The 18,053-nt window shown below is 50.2% G+C and overlaps 1 protein-coding gene across 1 annotated transcript in view; it reads left to right on the top strand.

Annotated features, from left to right (window-relative positions):
* Positions 1–18,053, top strand: part of LOC137396466 (rifampicin phosphotransferase-like) — a 61,215-nt gene that overhangs the window by 28,568 nt on the left and 14,594 nt on the right. The gene's annotated exons all lie outside the window — the stretch shown is intronic.

An 18,053-nucleotide genomic window follows, 5' to 3' on the forward strand; every position in this document is an offset into this window, starting at 1 on the left:
CTGTCCCTCTCACTCGTACTGTTCCTCTCGCTCGTACTGTCCCTCTCACTCGTACTGTCCCTCTCACTCGTACTGTCCCTCTCACTCGTACTGTTCCTCCTCACTCATACTGTTCCTCCTTACTCGTACTGTTCCTCTTGCTCGTACTGTCCCTCTCACTCGTACTGTTCCTCCTCACTCATACTGTTCCTCCTTACTCGTACTGTTCCTCCTCACTCGTACTGTCCCTCTCACTCATACTGTTCCTCCTCACTCATACTGTTCCTCCTTACTCGTACTGTTCCTCTCGCTCGTACTGTCCCTCTCACTCGTACTGTTCCTCCTCACTCATACTGTTCCTCCTTACTCGTACTGTTCCTCTCGCTCGTACTGTCCCTCTCACTCGTACTGTTCCTCTCACTCGTACTGTCCCTCTCGCTCGTACTGTCCCTCTCACTCGTACTGTTCCTCCTCACTCATACTGTTCCTCCTTACTCGTACTGTTCCTCTCGCTCGTACTGTCCCTCTCACTCGTACTGTTTCTCTCACTCGTACTGTCCCTCTCGCTCGTACTGTCCCTCTCACTCGTACTGTTCCTCCTCACTCATACTGTTCCTCCTTACTCGTACTGTTCCTCTCGCTCGTACTGTCCCTCTCACTCGTACTGTTCCTCCTTACTCGTACTGTTCCTCTTGCTCGTACTGTCTCTCTCACTCGTACTGTTCCTCCTCACTCATACTGTTCCTCCTTACTCGTACTGTTCCTCCTCACTCGTACTGTCCCTCTCACTCGTACTGTTCCTCCTCACTCATACTGTTCCTCCTTACTCGTACTGTTCCTCTCGCTCGTACTGTCCCTCTCACTCGTACTGTTCCTCCTCACTCATACTGTTCCTCCTCACTCGTACTGTTCCTCCTCACTCATACTGTTCCTCCTTACTCGTACTGTTCCTCTCGCTCGTACTGTCCCTCTCACTCGTACTGTTCCTCCTCACTCATACTGTTCCTCCTTACTCGTACTGTTCCTCTCGCTCGTACTGTCCCTCTCACTCGTACTGTTCCTCTCACTCGTACTGTCCCTCTCGCTCGTACTGTCCCTCTCACTCGTACTGTTCCTCTCACTCGTACTGTTCCTCTCGCTCGTACTATCCCTCTCACTCGTACTGTTCCTCCTCACTCATACTGTTCCTCCTTACTCGTACTGTTCCTCTCGCTCGTACTGTCCCTCTCACTCGTACTGTTCCTCCTCACTCATACTGTTCCTCCTTACTTGTACTGTTCCTCCTCACTCATACTGTTCCTCCTTACTCGTACTGTTCCTCCTCACTCGTACTGTTTTTTTCACTCGTACTGTTCCTCTCACTTGTACTGTCCCTCTCACTCGTACTGTTCCTCTCACTCGTACTGTTCCTCCTCACTCGTACTGTTTTTTTCACTCGTACTGTCCCTCTCACTCGTACTGTTCCTCTCGCTCGTACTGTCCTTCTCGTACTGTCCCTCCTCACTCGTACTGTTCCTCCTCACTCGTACTGTTTTTTTCACTCATACTGTTCCTTTCACTCGTACTGTTCCTCTCACTCGTACTGTTCCTCTCACTCGTACTGTTTCTCTCACTCGTACTGTTCCTCCTCACTTGTACTGTTCCTCCTCACTCGTACTGCTCCTCCTCACTCGTACTGTTCCTCTCACTCGTACTGTCCCTCTGATTCGTACTGTTCCTCCTCACTCGTACTGTTCCTCTCACTCGTACTGTTCCTCCTCACTTGTACTGTTCCTCCTCACTCGTACTGTTCCTCCTCACTCGTACTGTTCCTCCTCACTCGTACTGCTCCTCCTCGCTCGTACTGTTTCTCTCACTCATATTGTTCCACTCACTCATATTGTTCCTCTCACTCGTACTGTTCCTCTCACTCGTACTGTTCCTCTCACTCGTACTGTTCCTCTCACTCGTACTGTCCCTCTCACTCGTACTGTTCCTCTCACTCGTACTGTTCCTCTCACTCGTACTGTTCCTCTCACTCGTACTGTCCCTCTCACTCGTACTGTCCCTCTCACTCGTACTGTCCCTCCTCACTCGTACTGTTCCTCCTCACTCGTACTGTTTTTCTCACTCGTACTGTTTTTCTCATACTGTTTTTCTCACTCGTACTGTTTTTCTCACTCGTACTGTTCCTCTCACTCGTACTGTTCCTCTCACTCGTACTGTTCCTCTCACTCGTACTGTTCCTCTCACTCGTACTGTTCCTCTCACTCGTACTGTTCCTCTCACTCGTACTGTTCCTCTTCGCTCGTACTGTTCCTCCTCGCTCGTACTGTTCCTCCTCACTCGTACTTTTCCTCCTCACTCGTACTGTTCCTTCTCACTCGTACTGTTCTTCTCACTCATATTGTTCCTCTCACTCGTACTGTTCCTCTCACTCGTGCTGTTCCTCTCACTCGTACTGTTTTTTTCACTCGTACTGTTTTTCTCACTCGTACTGTTTTTCTCACTCGTACTGTTTTTCTCACTCGTACTGTTTTTCTCACTCGTACTGTTTTTTTCACTTGTACTGTTTTTTTCACTCGTACTGTTTTTCTCACTCGTACTGTTCCTCTCACTCGTACTGTTCCTCTCACTCGTACTGTTCCTCTTCGCTCGTACTGTTCCTCCTCGCTCGTACTGTTCCTCCTCACTCGTACTGTTCCTCCTCACTCGTACTGTTCCTCTCACTCGTACTGTTCCTCTCACTCGTACTGTTCCTCTCACTCGTACTGTTCCTCTCACTCGTACTGTTTCTCTCACTCGTACTGTTCCTCTTCGCTCGTACTGTTCCTCCTCGCTCGTACTGTTCCTCCTCACTCGTACTGTTCCTCCTCACTCGTACTGTTCCTTCTCACTCGTACTGTCCCTCTCGCTCGTACTGTCCCTCTCACTCGTACTGTTCCTCTCACTCGTACTGTTCCTCCTCGCTCGTACTGTTCCTCCTCGCTCGTACTGTTCCTCCTCACTTGTACTGTTTTTTTCACTCGTACTGTTCCTCTCACTCGTACTGTCTCTCTCACTCGTACTGTTCCTCTCGCTCGTACTGTCCCTCTCACTCGTACTGTTCCTCCTCACTCATACTGTTCCTCCTTACTTGTACTGTTCCTCCTCACTCGTACTGTTCCTCTCACTCGTACTGTTCCTCCTCGCTCGTACTGTTCCTCCTCGCTCGTACTGTCCCTCTCACTCGTACTGTTCCTCTCGCTCGTACTGTCCCTCTCACTCGTACTGTTCCTCCTCACTCATACTGTTCCTCCTTACTTGTACTGTTCCTCCTCACTCGTACTGTTCCTCCTCACTTGTACTGTTTTTTTCACTCGTACTGTTCCTCTCACTCGTACTGTCCCTCTCACTCGTACTGTTCCTCTCGCTCGTACTGTCCCTCTCACTCGTACTGTTCCTCCTCACTCATACTGTTCCTCCTTACTTGTACTGTTCCTCCTCACTCGTACTGTTCCTCTCACTCGTACTGTTCCTCCTCGCTCGTACTGTTCCTCCTCGCTCGTACTGTTCCTCCTCACTCGTACTGTTCTTTTCACTCGTACTGTTCCTCTCACTCGTACTGTCCCTCTCACTCGTACTGTTCCTCTCACTCGTACTGTTCCTCCTCACTCGTACTGTTTTTTTCACTCGTACTGTCCCTCTTACTCGTACTGTTCCTCTCGCTCGTACTGTCCCTCTCACTCGTACTGTTCCTCCTCACTCATACTGTTCCTCCTTACTCGTTCTGTTCCTCTTGCTCGTACTGTCCCTCTCACTCGTACTGTTCCTCCTCACTCATACTGTTCCTCCTTACTCGTACTGTTCCTCCTCACTCGTAGTGTCCCTCTCACTCGTACTGTTCCTCCTCACTCATACTGTTCCTCCTTACTCGTACTGTTCCTCTCGCTCGTACTGTCCCTCTCACTCGTACTGTTCCTCCTCACTCATACTGTTCCTCCTTACTCGTACTGTTCCTCTCGCTCGTACTGTCCCTCTCACTCGTACTGTTCCTCTCACTCGTACTGTCCCTCTCGCTCGTACTGTCCCTTTCACTCGTACTGTTCCTCCTCACTCATACTGTTCCTCCTTACTCGTACTGTTCCTCTCGCTCGTACTGTCCCTCTCACTCGTACTGTTTCTCTCACTCGTACTGTTCCTCTCGCTCGTACTGTCCCTCTCACTCGTACTGTTCCTCCTCACTCATACTGTTCCTCCTTACTCGTACTGTTCCTCTCGCTCGTACTGTCCCTCTCACTCGTACTGTTCCTCCTTACTCGTACTGTTCCTCCTTACTCGTACTGTTCTCCTCACTCGTACTGTCCCTCTCACTCGTACTGTTCCTCCTCACTCATACTGTTCCTCCTTACTCGTACTGTTCCTCTCGCTCGTACTGTCCCTCTCACTCGTACTGTTCCTCCTGACTCATACTGTTCCTCTTCACTCGTACTGTTCCTCCTCACTCATACTGTTCCTCCTTACTCGTACTGTTCCTCTCGCTCGTACTGTCCCTTTCACTCGTACTGTTCCTCCTCACTCGTACTGTTCCTCTCGCTCGTACTGTCCCTCTCACTCGTACTGTTCCTCTCACTCGTACTGTCCCTCTCACTCGTACTGTCCCTCTCGCTCGTACTGTCCCTCTCACTCGTACTGTTCCTCTCGCTCGTACTGTTCCTCTCGCTCGTACTATCCCTCTCACTCGTACTGTTCCTCCTCACTCATACTGTTCCTCCTTACTCGTACTGTTCCTCTCGCTCGTACTGTCCCTCTCACTCGTACTGTTCCTCTCACTCGTACTGTTCCTCTCACTCGTACTGTTTCTCTCACTCGTACTGTTCCTCCTCACTTGTACTGTTCCTCCTCACTCGTACTGCTCCTCCTCACTCGTACTGTTCCTCTCACTCGTACTGTCCCTCTGATTCGTACTGTTCCTCCTCACTCGTACTGTTCCTCTCACTCGTACTGTTCCTCCTCACTTGTACTGTTCCTCCTCACTCGTACTGTTCCTCCTCACTCGTACTGTTCCTCCTCACTCGTACTGTTCCTCCTCGCTCGTACTGTTTCTCTCACTCATATTGTTCCACTCACTCATATTGTTCCTCTCACTCGTACTGTTCCTCTCACTCGTACTGTTCCTCTCACTCGTACTGTTCCTCTCACTCGTACTGTCCCTCTCACTCGTACTGTTCCTCTCACTCGTACTGTTCCTCTCACTCGTACTGTTCCTCTCACTCGTACTGTCCCTCTCACTCGTACTGTCCCTCTCACTCGTACTGTCCCTCCTCACTCGTACTGTTCCTCCTCACTCGTACTGTTTTTCTCACTCGTACTGTTTTTCTCACTCATACTGTTTTTCTCACTCGTACTGTTTTTCTCACTCGTAATGTTCCTCTCACTCGTACTGTTCCTCTCACTCGTACTGTTCCTCTCACTCGTACTGTTCCTCTCACTCGTACTGTTCCTCTCACTCGTACTGTTCCTCTCACTCGTACTGTTCCTCTCACTCGTACTGTTCCTCTCACTCGTACTGTTTCTCTCACTCGTACTGTTCCTCTTCGCTCGTACTGTTCCTCCTCGCTCGTACTGTTCCTCCTCACTCGTACTTTTCCTCCTCACTCGTACTGTTCCTTCTCACTCGTACTGTTCCTCTCACTCATATTGTTCCTCTCACTCGTACTGTTCCTCTCACTCGTGCTGTTCCTCTCACTCGTACTGTTTTTTTCACTCGTACTGTTTTTCTCACTCGTACTGTTTTTCTCACTCGTACTGTTTTTCTCACTCGTACTGTTTTTCTCACTCGTACTGTTTTTTTCACTCGTACTGTTTTTTTCACTCGTACTGTTTTTCTCACTCGTACTGTTCCTCTCACTCGTACTGTTCCTCTCACTCGTACTGTTCCTCTTCGCTCGTACTGTTCCTCCTCGCTCGTACTGTTCCTCCTCACTCGTACTGTTCCTCCTCACTCGTACTGTTCCTCTCACTCGTACTGTTCCTCTCACTCGTACTGTCCCTCCTCACTCGTACTGTTCCTCCTCACTCGTACTGTTTTTCTCACTCGTACTGTTTTTCTCACTCGTACTGTTTTTCTCACTCGTACTGTTTTTTTCACTCGTACTGTTTTTTTCACTCGTACTGTTTTTCTCACTCGTACTGTTCCTCTCACTCGTACTGTTCCTCTCACTCGTACTGTTCCTCTTCGCTCGTACTGTTCCTCCTCGCTCGTACTGTTCCTCCTCACTCGTACTGTTCCTCCTCACTCGTACTGTTCCTCTCACTCGTACTGTTCCTCTCACTCGTACTGTTCCTCTCACTCGTACTGTTCCTCTCACTCGTACTGTTTCTCTCACTCGTACTGTTCCTCTTCGCTCGTACTGTTCCTCCTCGCTCGTACTGTTCCTCCTCACTCGTACTGTTCCTCCTCACTCGTACTGTTCCTTCTCACTCGTACTGTCCCTCTCGCTCGTACTGTCCCTCTCACTCGTACTGTTCCTCTCACTCGTACTGTTCCTCCTCGCTCGTACTGTTCCTCCTTACTCGTACTGTTCCTCCTCACTCGTACTGTTTTTTTCACTCGTACTGTCCCTCTCACTCGTACTGTTCCTCTCGCTCGTACTGTCCTTCTCGTACTGTTCCTCCGCACTCGTACTGTTTTTTTCACTCGTACTGTTCCTCTCACTCGTACTGTCCCTCTCACTCGTACTGTTCCTCTCACTCGTACTGTTCCTCCTCACTCGTACTGTTTTTTTCACTCGTACTGTCCCTCTCACTCGTACTGTTCCTCTCGCTCGTACTGTCCCTCTCACTCGTACTGTCCCTCTCACTCGTACTGTCCCTCTCACTCGTACTGTTCCTCCTCACTCATACTGTTCCTCCTTACTCGTACTGTTCCTCTTGCTCGTACTGTCCCTCTCACTCGTACTGTTCCTCCTCACTCATACTGTTCCTCCTTACTCGTACTGTTCCTCCTCACTCGTACTGTCCCTCTCACTCATACTGTTCCTCCTCACTCATACTGTTCCTCCTTACTCGTACTGTTCCTCTCGCTCGTACTGTCCCTCTCACTCGTACTGTCCCTCTCACTCGTACTGTCCCTCTCACTCGTACTGTTCCTCCTCACTCATACTGTTCCTCCTTACTCGTACTGTTCCTCCTCACTCGTAGTGTCCCTCTCACTCGTACTGTTCCTCCTCACTCATACTGTTCCTCCTTACTCGTACTGTTCCTCTCGCTCGTACTGTCCCTCTCACTCGTACTGTTCCTCCTCACTCATACTGTTCCTCCTTACTCGTACTGTTCCTCTCGCTCGTACTGTCCCTCTCACTCGTACTGTTCCTCTCACTCGTACTGTCCCTCTCGCTCGTACTGTCCCTTTCACTCGTACTGTTCCTCCTCACTCATACTGTTCCTCCTTACTCGTACTGTTCCTCTCGCTCGTACTGTCCCTCTCACTCGTACTGTTTCTCTCACTCGTACTGTTCCTCTCGCTCGTACTGTCCCTCTCACTCGTACTGTTCCTCCTCACTCATACTGTTCCTCCTTACTCGTACTGTTCCTCTCGCTCGTACTGTCCCTCTCACTCGTACTGTTCCTCCTTACTCGTACTGTTCCTCCTTACTCGTACTGTTCTCCTCACTCGTACTGTCCCTCTCACTCGTACTGTTCCTCTCACTCGTACTGTCCCTCTCGCTCGTACTGTCCCTCTCACTCGTACTGTTCCTCCTCACTCATACTGTTCCTCCTTACTCGTACTGTTCCTCTCGCTCGTACTGTCCCTCTCACTCGTACTGTTTCTCTCACTCGTACTGTCCCTCTCGCTCGTACTGTCCCTTTCACTCGTACTGTTCCTCCTCACTCGTACTGTTCCTCTCGCTCGTACTGTCCCTCTCACTCGTACTGTTCCTCTCACTCGTACTGTCCCTCTCACTCGTACTGTCCCTCTCGCTCGTACTGTCCCTCTCAGTCGTACTGTCCCTCTCACTCGTACTGTCCCTCCTCACTCGTACTGTTCCTCTCGCTCGTACTGTCCCTCTCACTCGTACTGTTCCTCTCACTCGTACTGTTCCTCTTCGCTCGTACTGTTCCTCCTCGCTCGTACTGTTCCTCCTCACTCGTACTGTTCCTCCTCACTCGTACTGTTCCTCTCACTCGTACTGTTCCTCTCACTCGTACTGTTCCTCTCACTCGTACTGTTCCTCTCACTCGTACTGTTTCTCTCACTCGTACTGTTCCTCTTCGCTCGTACTGTTCCTCCTCGCTCGTACTGTTCCTCCTCACTCGTACTGTTCCTCCTCACTCGTACTGTTCCTTCTCACTCGTACTGTCCCTCTCGCTCGTACTGTCCCTCTCACTCGTACTGTTCCTCTCACTCGTACTGTTCCTCCTCGCTCGTACTGTTCCTCCTTACTCGTACTGTTCCTCCTCACTCGTACTGTTTTTTTCACTCGTACTGTCCCTCTCACTCGTACTGTTCCTCTCGCTCGTACTGTCCTTCTCGTACTGTTCCTCCGCACTCGTACTGTTTTTTTCACTCGTACTGTTCCTCTCACTCGTACTGTCCCTCTCACTCGTACTGTTCCTCTCACTCGTACTGTTCCTCCTCACTCGTACTGTTTTTTTCACTCGTACTGTCCCTCTCACTCGTACTGTTCCTCTCGCTCGTACTGTCCCTCTCACTCGTACTGTCCCTCTCACTCGTACTGTCCCTCTCACTCGTACTGTTCCTCCTCACTCATACTGTTCCTCCTTACTCGTACTGTTCCTCTTGCTCGTACTGTCCCTCTCACTCGTACTGTTCCTCCTCACTCATACTGTTCCTCCTTACTCGTACTGTTCCTCCTCACTCGTACTGTCCCTCTCACTCATACTGTTCCTCCTCACTCATACTGTTCCTCCTTACTCGTACTGTTCCTCTCGCTCGTACTGTCCCTCTCACTCGTACTGTTCCTCCTCACTCATACTGTTCCTCCTTACTCGTACTGTTCCTCTCGCTCGTACTGTCCCTCTCACTCGTACTGTTCCTCTCACTCGTACTGTCCCTCTCGCTCGTACTGTCCCTCTCACTCGTACTGTTCCTCCTCACTCATACTGTTCCTCCTTACTCGTACTGTTCCTCTCGCTCGTACTGTCCCTCTCACTCGTACTGTTTCTCTCACTCGTACTGTCCCTCTCGCTCGTACTGTCCCTCTCACTCGTACTGTTCCTCCTCACTCATACTGTTCCTCCTTACTCGTACTGTTCCTCTCGCTCGTACTGTCCCTCTCACTCGTACTGTTCCTCCTTACTCGTACTGTTCCTCTTGCTCGTACTGTCTCTCTCACTCGTACTGTTCCTCCTCACTCATACTGTTCCTCCTTACTCGTACTGTTCCTCCTCACTCGTACTGTCCCTCTCACTCGTACTGTTCCTCCTCACTCATACTGTTCCTCCTTACTCGTACTGTTCCTCTCGCTCGTACTGTCCCTCTCACTCGTACTGTTCCTCCTCACTCATACTGTTCCTCCTCACTCGTACTGTTCCTCCTCACTCATACTGTTCCTCCTTACTCGTACTGTTCCTCTCGCTCGTACTGTCCCTCTCACTCGTACTGTTCCTCCTCACTCATACTGTTCCTCCTTACTCGTACTGTTCCTCTCGCTCGTACTGTCCCTCTCACTCGTACTGTTCCTCTCACTCGTACTGTCCCTCTCGCTCGTACTGTCCCTCTCACTCGTACTGTTCCTCTCACTCGTACTGTTCCTCTCGCTCGTACTATCCCTCTCACTCGTACTGTTCCTCCTCACTCATACTGTTCCTCCTTACTCGTACTGTTCCTCTCGCTCGTACTGTCCCTCTCACTCGTACTGTTCCTCCTCACTCATACTGTTCCTCCTTACTTGTACTGTTCCTCCTCACTCATACTGTTCCTCCTTACTCGTACTGTTCCTCCTCACTCGTACTGTTTTTTTCACTCGTACTGTTCCTCTCACTTGTACTGTCCCTCTCACTCGTACTGTTCCTCTCACTCGTACTGTTCCTCCTCACTCGTACTGTTTTTTTCACTCGTACTGTCCCTCTCACTCGTACTGTTCCTCTCGCTCGTACTGTCCTTCTCGTACTGTCCCTCCTCACTCGTACTGTTCCTCCTCACTCGTACTGTTTTTTTCACTCATACTGTTCCTTTCACTCGTACTGTTCCTCTCACTCGTACTGTTCCTCTCACTCGTACTGTTTCTCTCACTCGTACTGTTCCTCCTCACTTGTACTGTTCCTCCTCACTCGTACTGCTCCTCCTCACTCGTACTGTTCCTCTCACTCGTACTGTCCCTCTGATTCGTACTGTTCCTCCTCACTCGTACTGTTCCTCTCACTCGTACTGTTCCTCCTCACTTGTACTGTTCCTCCTCACTCGTACTGTTCCTCCTCACTCGTACTGTTCCTCCTCACTCGTACTGCTCCTCCTCGCTCGTACTGTTTCTCTCACTCATATTGTTCCACTCACTCATATTGTTCCTCTCACTCGTACTGTTCCTCTCACTCGTACTGTTCCTCTCACTCGTACTGTTCCTCTCACTCGTACTGTCCCTCTCACTCGTACTGTTCCTCTCACTCGTACTGTTCCTCTCACTCGTACTGTTCCTCTCACTCGTACTGTCCCTCTCACTCGTACTGTCCCTCTCACTCGTACTGTCCCTCCTCACTCGTACTGTTCCTCCTCACTCGTACTGTTTTTCTCACTCGTACTGTTTTTCTCATACTGTTTTTCTCACTCGTACTGTTTTTCTCACTCGTACTGTTCCTCTCACTCGTACTGTTCCTCTCACTCGTACTGTTCCTCTCACTCGTACTGTTCCTCTCACTCGTACTGTTCCTCTCACTCGTACTGTTCCTCTCACTCGTACTGTTCCTCTTCGCTCGTACTGTTCCTCCTCGCTCGTACTGTTCCTCCTCACTCGTACTTTTCCTCCTCACTCGTACTGTTCCTTCTCACTCGTACTGTTCTTCTCACTCATATTGTTCCTCTCACTCGTACTGTTCCTCTCACTCGTGCTGTTCCTCTCACTCGTACTGTTTTTTTCACTCGTACTGTTTTTCTCACTCGTACTGTTTTTCTCACTCGTACTGTTTTTCTCACTCGTACTGTTTTTCTCACTCGTACTGTTTTTTTCACTCGTACTGTTTTTTTCACTCGTACTGTTTTTCTCACTCGTACTGTTCCTCTCACTCGTACTGTTCCTCTCACTCGTACTGTTCCTCTTCGCTCGTACTGTTCCTCCTCGCTCGTACTGTTCCTCCTCACTCGTACTGTTCCTCCTCACTCGTACTGTTCCTCTCACTCGTACTGTTCCTCTCACTCGTACTGTTCCTCTCACTCGTACTGTTCCTCTCACTCGTACTGTTTCTCTCACTCGTACTGTTCCTCTTCGCTCGTACTGTTCCTCCTCGCTCGTACTGTTCCTCCTCACTCGTACTGTTCCTCCTCACTCGTACTGTTCCTTCTCACTCGTACTGTCCCTCTCGCTCGTACTGTCCCTCTCACTCGTACTGTTCCTCTCACTCGTACTGTTCCTCCTCGCTCGTACTGTTCCTCCTCGCTCGTACTGTTCCTCCTCACTTGTACTGTTTTTTTCACTCGTACTGTTCCTCTCACTCGTACTGTCTCTCTCACTCGTACTGTTCCTCTCGCTCGTACTGTCCCTCTCACTCGTACTGTTCCTCCTCACTCATACTGTTCCTCCTTACTTGTACTGTTCCTCCTCACTCGTACTGTTCCTCTCACTCGTACTGTTCCTCCTCGCTCGTACTGTTCCTCCTCGCTCGTACTGTCCCTCTCACTCGTACTGTTCCTCTCGCTCGTACTGTCCCTCTCACTCGTACTGTTCCTCCTCACTCATACTGTTCCTCCTTACTTGTACTGTTCCTCCTCACTCGTACTGTTCCTCCTCACTTGTACTGTTTTTTTCACTCGTACTGTTCCTCTCACTCGTACTGTCCCTCTCACTCGTACTGTTCCTCTCGCTCGTACTGTCCCTCTCACTCGTACTGTTCCTCCTCACTCATACTGTTCCTCCTTACTTGTACTGTTCCTCCTCACTCGTACTGTTCCTCTCACTCGTACTGTTCCTCCTCGCTCGTACTGTTCCTCCTCGCTCGTACTGTTCCTCCTCACTCGTACTGTTCTTTTCACTCGTACTGTTCCTCTCACTCGTACTGTCCCTCTCACTCGTACTGTTCCTCTCACTCGTACTGTTCCTCCTCACTCGTACTGTTTTTTTCACTCGTACTGTCCCTCTTACTCGTACTGTTCCTCTCGCTCGTACTGTCCCTCTCACTCGTACTGTTCCTCCTCACTCATACTGTTCCTCCTTACTCGTTCTGTTCCTCTTGCTCGTACTGTCCCTCTCACTCGTACTGTTCCTCCTCACTCATACTGTTCCTCCTTACTCGTACTGTTCCTCCTCACTCGTAGTGTCCCTCTCACTCGTACTGTTCCTCCTCACTCATACTGTTCCTCCTTACTCGTACTGTTCCTCTCGCTCGTACTGTCCCTCTCACTCGTACTGTTCCTCCTCACTCATACTGTTCCTCCTTACTCGTACTGTTCCTCTCGCTCGTACTGTCCCTCTCACTCGTACTGTTCCTCTCACTCGTACTGTCCCTCTCGCTCGTACTGTCCCTTTCACTCGTACTGTTCCTCCTCACTCATACTGTTCCTCCTTACTCGTACTGTTCCTCTCGCTCGTACTGTCCCTCTCACTCGTACTGTTTCTCTCACTCGTACTGTTCCTCTCGCTCGTACTGTCCCTCTCACTCGTACTGTTCCTCCTCACTCATACTGTTCCTCCTTACTCGTACTGTTCCTCTCGCTCGTACTGTCCCTCTCACTCGTACTGTTCCTCCTTACTCGTACTGTTCCTCCTTACTCGTACTGTTCTCCTCACTCGTACTGTCCCTCTCACTCGTACTGTTCCTCCTCACTCATACTGTTCCTCCTTACTCGTACTGTTCCTCTCGCTCGTACTGTCCCTCTCACTCGTACTGTTCCTCCTGACTCATACTGTTCCTCTTCACTCGTACTGTTCCTCCTCACTCATACTGTTCCTCCTTACTCGTACTGTTCCTCTCGCTCGTACTGTCCCTTTCACTCGTACTGTTCCTCCTCACTCGTACTGTTCCTCTCGCTCGTACTGTCCCTCTCACTCGTACTGTTCCTCTCACTCGTACTGTCCCTCTCACTCGTACTGTCCCTCTCGCTCGTACTGTCCCTCTCACTCGTACTGTTCCTCTCGCTCGTACTGTTCCTCTCGCTCGTACTATCCCTCTCACTCGTACTGTTCCTCCTCACTCATACTGTTCCTCCTTACTCGTACTGTTCCTCTCGCTCGTACTGTCCCTCTCACTCGTACTGTTCCTCTCACTCGTACTGTTCCTCTCACTCGTACTGTTTCTCTCACTCGTACTGTTCCTCCTCACTTGTACTGTTCCTCCTCACTCGTACTGCTCCTCCTCACTCGTACTGTTCCTCTCACTCGTACTGTCCCTCTGATTCGTACTGTTCCTCCTCACTCGTACTGTTCCTCTCACTCGTACTGTTCCTCCTCACTTGTACTGTTCCTCCTCACTCGTACTGTTCCTCCTCACTCGTACTGTTCCTCCTCACTCGTACTGTTCCTCCTCGCTCGTACTGTTTCTCTCACTCATATTGTTCCACTCACTCATATTGTTCCTCTCACTCGTACTGTTCCTCTCACTCGTACTGTTCCTCTCACTCGTACTGTTCCTCTCACTCGTACTGTCCCTCTCACTCGTACTGTTCCTCTCACTCGTACTGTTCCTCTCACTCGTACTGTTCCTCTCACTCGTACTGTCCCTCTCACTCGTACTGTCCCTCTCACTCGTACTGTCCCTCCTCACTCGTACTGTTCCTCCTCACTCGTACTGTTTTTCTCACTCGTACTGTTTTTCTCACTCATACTGTTTTTCTCACTCGTACTGTTTTTCTCACTCGTAATGTTCCTCTCACTCGTACTGTTCCTCTCACTCGTACTGTTCCTCTCACTCGTACTGTTCCTCTCACTCGTACTGTTCCTCTCACTCGTACTGTTCCTCTCACTCGTACTGTTCCTCTCACTCGTACTGTTCCTCTCACTCGTACTGTTTCTCTCACTCGTACTGTTCCTCTTCGCTCGTACTGTTCCTCCTCGCTCGTACTGTTCCTCCTCACTCGTACTTTTCCTCCTCACTCGTACTGTTCCTTCTCACTCGTACTGTTCCTCTCACTCATATTGTTCCTCTCACTCGTACTGTTCCTCTCACTCGTGCTGTTCCTCTCACTCGTACTGTTTTTTTCACTCGTACTGTTTTTCTCACTCGTACTGTTTTTCTCACTCGTACTGTTTTTCTCACTCGTACTGTTTTTCTCACTCGTACTGTTTTTTTCACTCGTACTGTTTTTTTCACTCGTACTGTTTTTCTCACTCGTACTGTTCCTCTCACTCGTACTGTTCCTCTCACTCGTACTGTCCCTCTCACTCGTACTGTCCCTCTCGCTCGTACTGTCCCTCTCACTCGTACTGTTCCTCTCGCTCGTACTGTTCCTCTCGCTCGTACTATCCCTCTCACTCGTACTGTTCCTCCTCACTCATACTGTTCCTCCTTACTCGTACTGTTCCTCTCACTCGTACTGTCCCTCTCACTCGTACTGTTCCTCTCACTCGTACTGTTCCTCCTCACTCCTACTGTTTTTTTCACTCGTACTGTCCTTCTCACTCGTACTGTTCCTCTCGCTCGTACTGTCCCTCTCACTCGTACTGTCCCTCTCACTCGTACTGTTCCTCCTCACTCATACGGTTCCTCCTTACTCGTACTGTTCCTCTTGCTCGTACTGTCCCTCTCACTCGTACTGTTCCTCCTCACTCATACTGTTCCTCCTTACTCGTACTGTTCCTCCTCACTCGTACTGTCCCTCTCACTCATACTGTTCCTCCTCACTCATACTGTTCCTCCTTACTCGTACTGTTCCTCTCGCTCGTACTGTCCCTCTCACTCGTACTGTTCCTCCTCACTCATACTGTTCCTCCTTACTCGTACTGTTCCTCTCGCTCGTACTGTCCCTCTCACTCGTACTGTTCCTCTCACTCGTACTGTCCCTCTCGCTCGTACTGTCCCTCTCACTCGTACTGTTCCTCCTCACTCATACTGTTCCTCCTTACTCGTACTGTTCCTCTCGCTCGTACAGTCCCTCTCACTCGTACTGTTTCTCTCACTCGTACTGTCCCTCTCGCTCGTACTGTCCCTCTCACTCGTACTGTTCCTCCTCACTCATACTGTTCCTCCTCACTCATACTGTTCCTCCTTACTCGTACTGTTCCTCTCGCTCGTACTGTCCCTCTCACTCGTACTGTTCCTCCTTACTCGTACTGTTCCTCTTGCTCGTACTGTCCCTCTCACTCGTACTGTTCCTCCTCACTCATACTGTTCCTCCTTACTCGTACTGTTCCTCCTCACTCGTACTGTCCCTCTCACTCATACTGTTCCTCCTCACTCATACTGTTCCTCCTTACTCGTACTGTTCCTCTCGCTCGTACTGTCCCTCTCACTCGTACTGTTCCTCCTCACTCATACTGTTCCTCCTTACTCGTACTGTTCCTCTCGCTCGTACTGTCCCTCTCACTCGTACTGTTCCTCTCACTCGTACTGTCCCTCTCGCTCGTACTGTCCCTCTCACTCGTACTGTTCCTCCTCACTCATACTGTTCCTCCTTACTCGTACTGTTCCTCTCGCTCGTACAGTCCCTCTCACTCGTACTGTTTCTCTCACTCGTACTGTCCCTCTCGCTCGTACTGTCCCTCTCACTCGTACTGTTCCTCCTCACTCATACTGTTCCTCCTCACTCATACTGTTCCTCCTTACTCGTACTGTTCCTCTCGCTCGTACTGTCCCTCTCACTCGTACTGTTCCTCCTTACTCGTACTGTTCCTCTTGCTCGTACTGTCCCTCTCACTCGTACTGTTCCTCCTCACTCATACTGTTCCTCCTTACTCGTACTGTTCCTCCTCACTCGTACTGTCCCTCTCACTCGTACTGTTCCTCCTCACTCATACTGTTCCTCCTTACTCGTACTGTTCCTCTCGCTCGTACTGTCCCTCTCACTCGTACTGTTCCTCCTCACTCATACTGTTCCTCCTCACTCGTACTGTTCCTCCTCACTCATACTGTTCCTCCCGCTCGTACTGTCCCTCTCACTCGTACTGTTCCTCCTCACTCATACTGTTCCTCCTTACTCGTACTGTTCCTCTCGCTTGTACTGTCCCTCTCACTCGTACTGTTCCTCTCACTCGTACTGTCCCTCTCGCTCGTACTGTCCCTCTCACTCGTACTGTTCCTCTCACTCGTACTGTTCCTCTCGCTCGTACTATTCCTCTCACTCGTACTGTTCCTCCTCACTCATACTGTTCCTCCTTACTCGTACTGTTCCTCTCGCTCGTACTGTCCCTCTCACTCGTACTGTTCCTCCTCACTCATACTGTTCCTCCTTACTTGTACTGTTCCTCCTCACTCATACTGTTCCTCCTTACTCGTACTGTTCCTCCTCACTCGTACTGTTTTTTTCACTCGTACTGTTCCTCTCACTTGTACTGTCCCTCTCACTCGTACTGTTCCTCTCACTCGTACTGTTCCTCCTCACTCGTACTGTTTTTTTCACTCGTACTGTCCCTCTCACTCGTACTGTTCCTCTCGCTCGTACTGTCCTTCTCGTACTGTTCCTCCTCACTCGTACTGTTCCTCCTCACTCGTACTGTTTTTTTCACTCATACTGTTCCTCTCACTCGTACTGTTCCTCTCACTCGTACTGTTCCTCTCACTCGTACTTTTTCTCTCACTCGTACTGTTCCTCCTCACTTGTACTGTTCCTCCTCACTCGTACTGCTCCTCCTCACTCGTACTGTTCCTCTCACTCGTACTGTCCCTCTGATTCGTACTGTTCCTCCTCACTCGTACTGTTCCTCTCACTCGTACTGTTCCTCCTCACTTGTACTGTTCCTCCTCACTCGTACTGTTCCTCCTCACTCGTACTGTTCCTCCTCACTCGTACTGTTCCTCCTCGCTCGTACTGTTTCTCTCACTCATATTGTTCCACTCACTCATATTGTTCCTCTCACCCGTACTGTTCCTCTCACTCGTACTGTTCCTCTCACTCGTACTGTTCCTCTCACTCGTACTGTCCCTCTCACTCGTACTGTTCCTCTCACTCGTACTGTTCCTCTCACTCGTACTGTTCCTCTCACTCGTACTGTCCCTCTCACTCGTACTGTCCCTCTCACTCGTACTGTCCCTCCTAACTCGTACTGTTCCTCCTCACTCGTACTGTTTTTCTCACTCGTACTGTTTTTCTCACTCATACTGTTTTTCTCACTCGTACTGTTTTTCTCACTCGTACTGTTCCTCTCACTCGTACTGTTCCTCTCACTCGTACTGTTCCTCTCACTCGTACTGTTCCTCTCACTCGTACTGTTCCTCTCACTCGTACTGTTCCTCTCACTCGTACTGTTCCTCTCACTCGTACTGTTCCTCCTCACTCGTACTGTTTTTTTCACTCATACTGTTCCTCTCACTCGTACTGTTCCTCTCACTCGTACTGTTCCTCTCACTCGTACTGTTTCTCTCACTCGTACTGTTCCTCCTCACTTGTACTGTTCCTCCTCACTCGTACTGCTCCTCCTCACTCGTACTGTTCCTCTCACTCGTACTGTCCCTCTCATTCGTACTGTTCCTCCTCACTCGTACTGTTCCTCTCACTCGTACTGTTCCTCCTCACTTGTACTGTTCCTCCTCACTCGTACTGTTCCTCCTCACTCGTCCTGTTCCTCCTCACTCGTACTGTTCCTCCTCGCTCGTACTGTTTCTCTCACTCATATTGTTCCACTCACTCATATTGTTCCTCTCACTCGTACTGTTCCTCTCACTCGTACTGTCCCTCTCACTCGTACTGTTCCTCTCACTCGTACTGTCCCTCTCACTCGTACTGTTCCTCTCACTCGTACTGTTCCTCTCACTCGTACTGTTCCTCTCACTCGTACTGTCCCTCTCAGTCGTAC

The sequence above is a fragment of the Watersipora subatra genome, chromosome 5, assembly GCF_963576615.1.
Source record: "Watersipora subatra chromosome 5, tzWatSuba1.1, whole genome shotgun sequence".
NCBI lineage: Eukaryota > Metazoa > Bryozoa > Gymnolaemata > Cheilostomatida > Watersiporidae > Watersipora > Watersipora subatra.